The sequence below is a fragment of the Arachis duranensis genome, chromosome 4, assembly GCF_000817695.3.
Source record: "Arachis duranensis cultivar V14167 chromosome 4, aradu.V14167.gnm2.J7QH, whole genome shotgun sequence".
Lineage (NCBI taxonomy): Eukaryota > Viridiplantae > Streptophyta > Magnoliopsida > Fabales > Fabaceae > Arachis > Arachis duranensis.
The window spans coordinates 105,442,638-105,451,721 of NC_029775.3; the positions used below are offsets into that span (position 1 = coordinate 105,442,638).

The 9,084-nt window shown below is 34.4% G+C and overlaps 1 long non-coding RNA gene across 1 annotated transcript in view; it reads left to right on the forward strand.

The window, feature by feature from the left end:
- The first annotated feature begins 8,446 nt into the window (after positions 1–8,446).
- Positions 8,447–9,084, forward strand: part of LOC127746529 (uncharacterized) — a 3,966-nt gene continuing 3,328 nt past the window's right edge. Inside the window, exons 1-3 of the long non-coding RNA XR_008008210.1 lie at positions 8,447–8,595; positions 8,686–8,740; positions 8,828–8,986. This is a non-coding gene — a long non-coding RNA (uncharacterized LOC127746529). The remainder of the gene's footprint in view (positions 8,596–8,685; positions 8,741–8,827; positions 8,987–9,084) is intronic.

Sequence of the window (9,084 nt, forward strand, 5' to 3'; positions counted from 1 at the left end):
TGACCGGCGTAAGTTCCCCACAGACGGCGCCAATGTACGAGATATCTCTGGTACGGGTTGAAGGATGGATCGGGAACTTGCGGGTCAAGGCGGATGCCGGATTATTTGACTGGAGCAATGGGGGGTGGTACCTAAAAAGACACTCCGACGCTCAAGTCAGAATAGATCTAAGAGGTATGGGGTGTGTGGAGTGAATGAATACCTGGAGGGTCCTGAGTCCTCTATTTATAGACGATGGCAGCTATCTTATCTTATCTTGTTTGGCTAAGATAAGGGAGACGTTTGAATTCAAAAGTTGGTTAGGAGCTCTAGTGGGCCGGTTTCGGGCCTTCTAGAAGCACAATATGGTCGGGACCCGGGTAACCGGGTCCGAGGACCATTTGGAGCGTAGGATCCGTGGGTCGGATCCGTAACAATTTTCAACCAAAATAATAAAAAATAGTACACAATTGTAAATTTTTTAACTAATAATTATAAATTTAAGTCACAGTCTAATATAGTACCTTAAAACAAAAGGCAACAATTGCTATCTACATTTGACTGCTATTTTATAAGTTTTATATTTATTTTATTGTGCACATCAATTAAACTATACTTTATTATTTCATTTTATATGTTTTGAACTAATGTCATCATATTATAAGGATGAGACTAATTTTCATAATTTAATACGAATCTTCTTATTATTTTGTTCGTCATTAAAATACTATCCATCAAAAATAGTTGTCTTTTTCTTTTATTAATTTCATGTAATTTTTTTATCTTATCAATTTGATATAGAAAGAATTTTTTTTTACCTAGCATGTGTTCTTATATTTTTCTATTAATTTTTTTATAATTTTTTTATCTAATTAAACAATTTTTTATTTAATATGTCTAAGATTTAAACTTAACTTCTTTTATAATGAGTAGTTTTTGAATCATCTAATTTATAAAAATAGTCACATCTTTTTATCTATTCTAAAAATTAAAAAATTAAAATTAATATTAGTACTTTTAGATTAATAGAATTAAAATAAAATACAAAAATAATGTTTGAATAAACATAAAAATATAAAATTTTAAATTCCAAAATACAAAATAATTATAAGATAAAAAATTTACTTAAACATAATTTTTGTAAAATACTTTATGAATTGACATAAATATAAAATGGACTTTGAAATTTTGATGTGAGGATTACTGCTATCTACCACCACAAAAATAAAAGATGACATATAAATACACAATTTTTTAAAAAAAAAATCAATAAGTATATACCCAATCATTAAGAATAGTTATCTAAGTTCAAATCCATTCTTTGAAATTTTTAAAATTGTTGATACTATTCAAACTAAATATACTTTAATGTTTTGTGACGACCTTAAATAACATGCATAGACTTTATCTTCCAATGTTGAGAAGGTTTCGTATCCATAGTTAGAATAAAATAAACAAAATTAAAATTTATATAACCCAAGAAATAGAAAAAGACAGAAAAAAATCATGTAAATATTGACACAATTAATACCTATGTATTAATTACAGTAAGAGATCTGACTTTGATGACTTTGTAAATATAAGGTTAATAGAATTATCTGAAAGATAAAAGTGTTACTTGATGTACTAGCTTAGCAATTAGTTAATTGATTCATTAGTTCTAACTACAAGTTAGTTAGACAAGTAGTCTATAACAGAATTTTTAGTTAGCCCCTATTTATTCTAACTCAATTAGTTAGATAAACAATATATATATATCTAATTGTTGTAACAGTGTAAAGTGTGGTTCGTCATTCAGGACACTGAGAAAACAACAAGAACTCACATTTCTTCTCTCTGTTTCCACTTCTGCTCTGTTCTCCTTGTCTTGTTCCGTATATATAGCTCCTCCTGCAGTTCTGCAATTCAAAATCTATCACCCTCATGGTACCTGTGTTCAGGTCCTCCCATAGCTCATATGCAACCTTGTTCCACATCACGCTTCGGCGATTTCAGGGTTCAGCGAGATTTTAATCCAGGCTAAGACATATGTATTACATCTATCCCACAATTCAAACAATGGATCATTCTTATAAGGTTTCTTTAAGTTTTCATCAACAAATTTCATCTTGTTTTCTTATTTTAGGGCTAACAACATCGCATTGCTCCAACTACTGTAATTCTTGCCATCAAGAGTGGTAGGAACGACGGGAATACCAGTATTTTTGGAAGGATGAAGGTAGAAGTGGCTCGATGAATCTTGGCTAGGGTTGCTGCCATTCCTGTTGAGGTGAGCTTGAATCGATGAGATCTGGTTCAAGAACGCCGCGATACCTTGAGGATCGAGGCCTTGGAAGGAATTGCCTTGGTTCATTCGGAATTGCTCTGAATTTTGAGTTGGATCCATCACTAGGTTTCAGATCGTGCACTTGATGTGTGCTTCGATTTGAATTCTGAGTTTCTCTTTCCCCAATCGCTGTTCCTTCTGTTCTCACCCCCTTTGAGTTTTTCGCTCACCGCACCATGTTGAAGGTGCGCAAGAGGAGTATGAGAACAGAGCATAAGTGGAAACAGAGAGAAAAATGAGAGTTCTTGTTTTCTCAGTGTATTGAATAATGAACCACACTTTACACTCTTACAACAATCAGATATATATATATATATACTTGTCTAACTAACTTGTTGTTACAACTAATAAATCAATTAACTAATTGCTAAGCTAGTACATCAAGTAACGATGATAAAAATAAAGTAACGGAACGTGGAAATCAAAGAGAGAAAAATATAAAAGGTTCAGAGTCGTCAGAATAAGGTGGTGTGGTGGTGGCGACGAGTGTGCCGGTGGTTGCCACGGAGACCTTGCTTCTTCCCCATTTCTCTTCTTCTTTTTGATCACTAACTCTTTGATACATTATTTATTGCGCTTCATGCAAATCAATCAAGTACGATTCTTGAAGAAACCATGCAACTAACACTATGCTCTGCTACGCAACAATATGACAAGCTGGTTTTTCTTTTAAAGAGAAACTAGTGTGATTCCTGCACGAACTGTTTTTATAAATCTATTTTATCGTTTAATTTTTTTAGAGAAAAGGACAATTTAGACCCTGACCTTTTAATCCGCAGACATTTTCGTTCCTGAGCATTGTAAAATACATTTAAATCCCTGACGTTCCTGAAAATAAGACCGATCAGTCCCTCCGTCCATGAGGCACCCTCAGAGCGGACGGAAAATGCTGAGCTGGCTCTCCCTATGCTTATTTGGCTCAACGATGTTCCCACGTGGCACGTTAGTGGGATGGAGGTTTTGAAAACGGGACACATAAGTCCCTCTCACTCAAAACGACGTCGTTCTGAGTGCTGCCCTAATACTAAAATTCGTTTGGGTCGTTCATTCATGGTGGCGGCTAGTGGTGAGGAGAAGACTTGTTCAGATTTCAGTAATGGCAACGATGGCAGCGTGCGATTCCCTTCTTCGTGTCTCTCTCTCTCTCGCCTCAGATCTGATCCGCGATGGTAACTTCAAGGCAGGTCGGCGGCGATGCATGGCACAGTGGCGGCTACTTCTTCCTTGGCTCCCTTGTGCGGTGGCTTGGACTGGATGGAAGGTAAACGGCGATGATGAAGCACGAGAACGGTGGCGAGGACCCTCCAGCGGCGCCTCTCTTCAGGAGCGGCAGCGACAACGGCGTGGGGATTCGACGGTGAGGTGTGGCGGCGACGGCTCCTCCCTCCAGCTTGACGATGGCGTGACGGCGGCCCACACCCTACCGGCGACGCATCTCCCTTCTCGGATCTCTCTTCCATGTGTGTGAATGCATTTGTTTTGTGTGTGTATGGTTGATAAGGCAGAAAGAGTGAGGAGAGGAGGGTTGGGGGCTGCGCAGGTGAAGAGGAGATCGACGGTGAGGCGTGGCGGCGACGGCTCCTCCCTCCAGCTTGACGATGGCGTGGCGGCGGCCCACACCCTACCGGCGACGCATCTCCCTTCTCGGATCTCTCTTCCATGTGTGTGAATGCATTTGTTTTGTGTGTGTATGATTAAGAAGGCAGAAAGAGTGAGGAGAGGAGGGTTGGGGGCTGCACAGGTGAAGAGGAGAGAGGCGGTGAGGATAGAATTATGGTTAAGGGCAATGTAGTCATTTTACTAAAATTACTTGAGTGAGAGGGACTTATGTGTCCCGTTTTCAAAACCTCCATCCCACTAACGTGCCACGTGGGAACGCCGTTGAGCCAGGTAAGCATAGGGGGAGACAGCTCAGCATTTTCCGTCCGCACTGAGGGTGGCTCATGGACGGAGGGATTGATCGGTCTTATTTTCAGGAACGTCAGGGATTTAAATATATTTTACAATGCTCAAGGACGAAAATGTCTGCGGATTAAAAGGTCAGGAACTAAATTGTCCTTTTCTCATTTTTTTATTTATGGATAAAGAATTTTATACATGAACGATAAAATTTTTACACGTCATACAAAATGAGAGATTAATCTCTTTTTATTATATTGATATACAAAAATACTATTCGTACAATAAAATTAGTTATTAATGTATTTGTATATAAATATATATGTTTTAATTTATTTTTAATATATATTTATATCCAACATGTATTTTATTCTAATAGCTAACTAATTCTGATAACTAATTTTAATATACACATAACATAATTGATTGATATTTAATGATATTATAAAAAATAAATATTTAAAAATTGGAATAATTTTTAGAGCACAATTTAACTAATAAAAAAAAGTAAAATAAGTGAATAAATTTGTTATATAAAAATAAAATAAATTATTGAAATTGTTCTTCCTATATATTAACAGATTATATTCATCCCATATTTAGATTATCTCTTTTTATTTATAAAACTATTCTAACATAATATTTAAATTATCTCTTTTTATTTGTAAAACTATTCCAACATAATATTTAGTACATATTTAATTCATTTGTTTCTACTTCATTAGACACCATTTTTTTATGAAAAATAATAATATAGAGTATAGAAAATATTCAAATAACAAATTTTTTAAAAGTATATTACTTGAAGAAAATACTTTAATATCATGACACCTAGTGAACTCTTCTTCATCTATGATGTATATGTATAACCCAATCAATTCACTCATCATTATTATAACAATTATATATTATTTTTTAATAAATAGAGTTTTTTTCATTATGTAAAAGTCAAACAAAAAATATATATTATTTAAGATTTTAAATTTTATTTATTATTCGTGTTATTTCTTTAAGTAAAACTTTAATAATTTAACTAAATTATTACTTGATGTCTTTGTTTTATTAATAAAAAAAAGTATATGCAATTAAAATCTAATACGTTTGTCTATTAATTGTTTTAATCATTTTAAATTCTAAAAATTTATTATTCATGCAAACGTTTTTTATTAAATCAAAATGTCAAAATTTTTAATTATTATAGCAAAAAATTATTCTAAAATTTAAAACACTATAAATCATCAAATTACTTTCACATATAAAACACCCAATTGATTTTTCTTTAAAAAACACATTTGCCTATAAATTAGTAATAAAATACATGATTGACTTTCTCTAACAATAACTGAAGTATTTTACATAACATATTGAAAATACCAGCAAAAAAATATATAATAATCAAAATCAAATTCTCATGGCCTTTACATCTAAAATGACACCAAAACAGAAAATCTATTCGTTCAATAAAACCATGACCTTCACATTTAACATGATTTCTCAGCATTTCAACTTCTTACATGACTTGTTGCTTAACCGAAATCAATTGAAAATGAAGTTATGAAAATAATCTATGGCTTTTGGTCTGTAAATACATGGATTTATGGAAACAAAAAGTCAAAGAGTTATTCTCAACCTTCTATTACTTTTATAGGTCGAATAACAAATACAAAACCATAACCTGTCTTTAGTTTTGACAATGTATCAAGAACAAAGACATTTAGTAATCTCCTCTAAATAGTCCAATATCATTAGTATATATTTCTAACATACGAGAGATAATCATTTTTAAATTTATTTTTATTTGAATTGATTTTGTGACGAGGGCTTCACTTAATTTAATTTTCCTTGTATCCATCTTGTGAGCATGTCAAGTGCTGGCTTCTAGTTGGTCCATAGGAACCAAGTGTCCAGCTTTATCAACAAATTAAACATTAATTTTAAGAATCTTGAAAATTAGATATCTAAAATCTATTGGGATATTATTATTAGAAAGACATACATACCTTCAAGAAAGTGACAGTATTTGTTGCTCTGAATATGTAGGTTTCCATATTCATAATTGCACAACTAACCATATGAGCAACAGGAACTTACAATTCTAGGTGGTAGTGCAAGATCAGCAGCCCTGCCTGTTTTAGTTCGCCTTAGAACTATGTTCTTTAAAATTTTGTTCTTAAGCAGTATCTTCATAGCTCTTCTTCACTCAACAAGAAGATATTATCATCAAATTGCACAATAAACTCGGCAATAGGTAATTAAGTAATATAATAACAATAATCTGAAGCTAACTCCTCCGCAAGTTTTAATTCCGGGAAATAATAGGGGTCAAAACTTTTTATTAATTTTAGCGGAGCTTTTTTTTATTTATTGTAAGATGAGAAATAATAGGGGTCAAAACTTTTTATTAATTTTAGCCAATACTTTAAGTTGACACTTTATCTTTATATTATTAGAATTTAGTCTTTAATATTTAGAATTGATTAAATATTAAAGAACATACTAATCAAGATTAAACATGAATAATAAAGAGCATGTTAACTTGTCAGCTAAGACTCTGTACAAAATTGAAAAGAATTGGCAACATAATCTCTGTCACACATGGTAAAGAAAAAATTAAATCAACAAACTGTAGACTTACTTTGTTCCACCAACAAAAATGTCTAACAGAACTGTGACCACAGGCTGAACATTGTTTAGAGGAGCTGCACAAGGGGACCAGGATATTAAACATAGTTAATAATTCCAGAATATCTAGTATTGAAGAATGTACAATATACATATGCCTATGAAGGCAGCAATGCACCCAACACCATATCTATTAACATAATGTCGCAAGTATTTGAAAAGTGTGAAAACAACAGATGACAATGCTTATCAAATCCACATATCATTTTTTAATCTAAGCCATACCTGTGATCAAGAGCCCGGCAATCACAGTCCTTGCAGAAATAATAGGAATAAGGAACTATTTGCAGTAACCGAACCTGCATAATGCCATTCTACGTGAATTATGTCCATGATGAGATATAAAACTTAGCTTTCCGTCTTCCACCAAACAGCTTATAGGAGGAGTTGTCCTTGATAAATTATATAAAAAATGCAAAATAGATGGTAGCCCAAAAAGATTCTAGTGTTACCAGAGAATACAGCTCTCCAACACGGTTCTGCAGGGGGTGCCACTAAGCGCCCATCTGTATGAAGAGTCTAAGGCAAGAACAGCTTTTGCAGTGTTACAGTGTCTCGACTTTATGTAGTGTGCCTATTTTTCATATAAAGAAACAGATCAATTCATATCTCACAATGATGAGATATAATATATCATTTGCAATATGAAACAGAACAGGAAGCTAGTAGAACTTACTTCACCACTACTGCTGCTACAAAATGCACATTCTGCTTGCAAACACTGCATGCAGTTCCATGAGGAGAAATTCGGAGTCTTTGTGTAAGCCTGGCATGTAGAGTTTGTGTATCCGAACCTGCATAATGGCATCTGTTAGTACTTACTAGTTCGCAATTGCTTGAATCAGTACAAAAAAAAATGTATAGTACATGGAAATGCTATTTTGACATAACAACAATGATGTTACTCCAACACGGTCCACAAGTATTTTTCATTGTCCAACACAAAACATATATTGGATGAGTATGTAATAATGCTCAATTCATTGGATGAGAATACATATATATATATTGAGTTTCTTATCCTGCGCACCCCCTCCCTCCCTTTTCTGCTACTTTGTCTAATAGAGACAAAAAACTTCAAAAAAAAAAACAAAAAACAAAAGATTAAAATTCCTTATAAATGTTCCAACCCCCCAATCCTCACCTACAACTGATCAAATCGGGAATGGACTCCACCATCACTCAATAACCCAATGAGATGCAATGTGCCATTGGCAAAACTTTCCTGTATGTACTTGAAGCCTTCTCCTTCATAAATTTTTCCAGATTCAAGAGCAAGGTCCACAAGCTTGGTGTAAAACCCGGTTAATTAACGGCTAATTAATCCATAAATGAAAATTTATTTTAGAAAGCCTAAAATGTGATTTTTATGGCTAAATGTGATAGAGGAGACTGAGACGAGAATTTCGGTACCAATTTTATAGAAATCGGACCAAGATTAGACCGAACAGGCCAAACCGGACCCAAAGTGGGCCCTTGGCCCAACATAACTAAACCAAAATCCTAGTTTTCAGCACTCTCTCTCCTCACACAACACTAATACACGCTGAAAATTGAAGAGAGGGGAGGAAGAACACTCTCTCAAGTTCTTTCTCTCACTTGATCTTCAAACCACCATAACTTTTGATCTAGAGCTCCGATTGCCGCTCCGTTTGCGGCCACGCGTTCACCGCGGAGAGCTCTACAAAGCCCATACCATCAATCTTGAGGTAAGCCACGTTTTTCTCTTTGAAATTCCAGCCTTGTTTTTGAGTTTTATAAGCAAAAATGTTGAGATTTTGGGCTCTTTGATGTTATAGGACCCAACTCTCTTGAAGGAGGAGGTTAATCTTGTCTCCTTGGACCTTGGGTGTGGTAAGATTCTCAACCCTAATGTAATTTGTTGTTCTATGATGTTTGGGTATTGAGATGTTGTGTATGGGTATGATGATTGTGGCTTAGGTTGTGTATATGTGAATATTGGAGCTTGATTGGTGATTTTGAAAAGCTTGAAAAAGGAATTTGGTGGTGAAAAATCTGTTCTTGGAGATTTTGAGGCCTTGAGAGCTTGTGGATAAGTGGTTTGGAAGTGCTACGGTTGAGCTTGGGAAATCGGCTAAGGTATGGTTTCGGTTTCTCGTATCTAATATGTAATGTGGTAGGAAATACTTAGGCTAGAGGCCCTAAGATAGGCATTGAATGGTTGATGTTGTTAAATG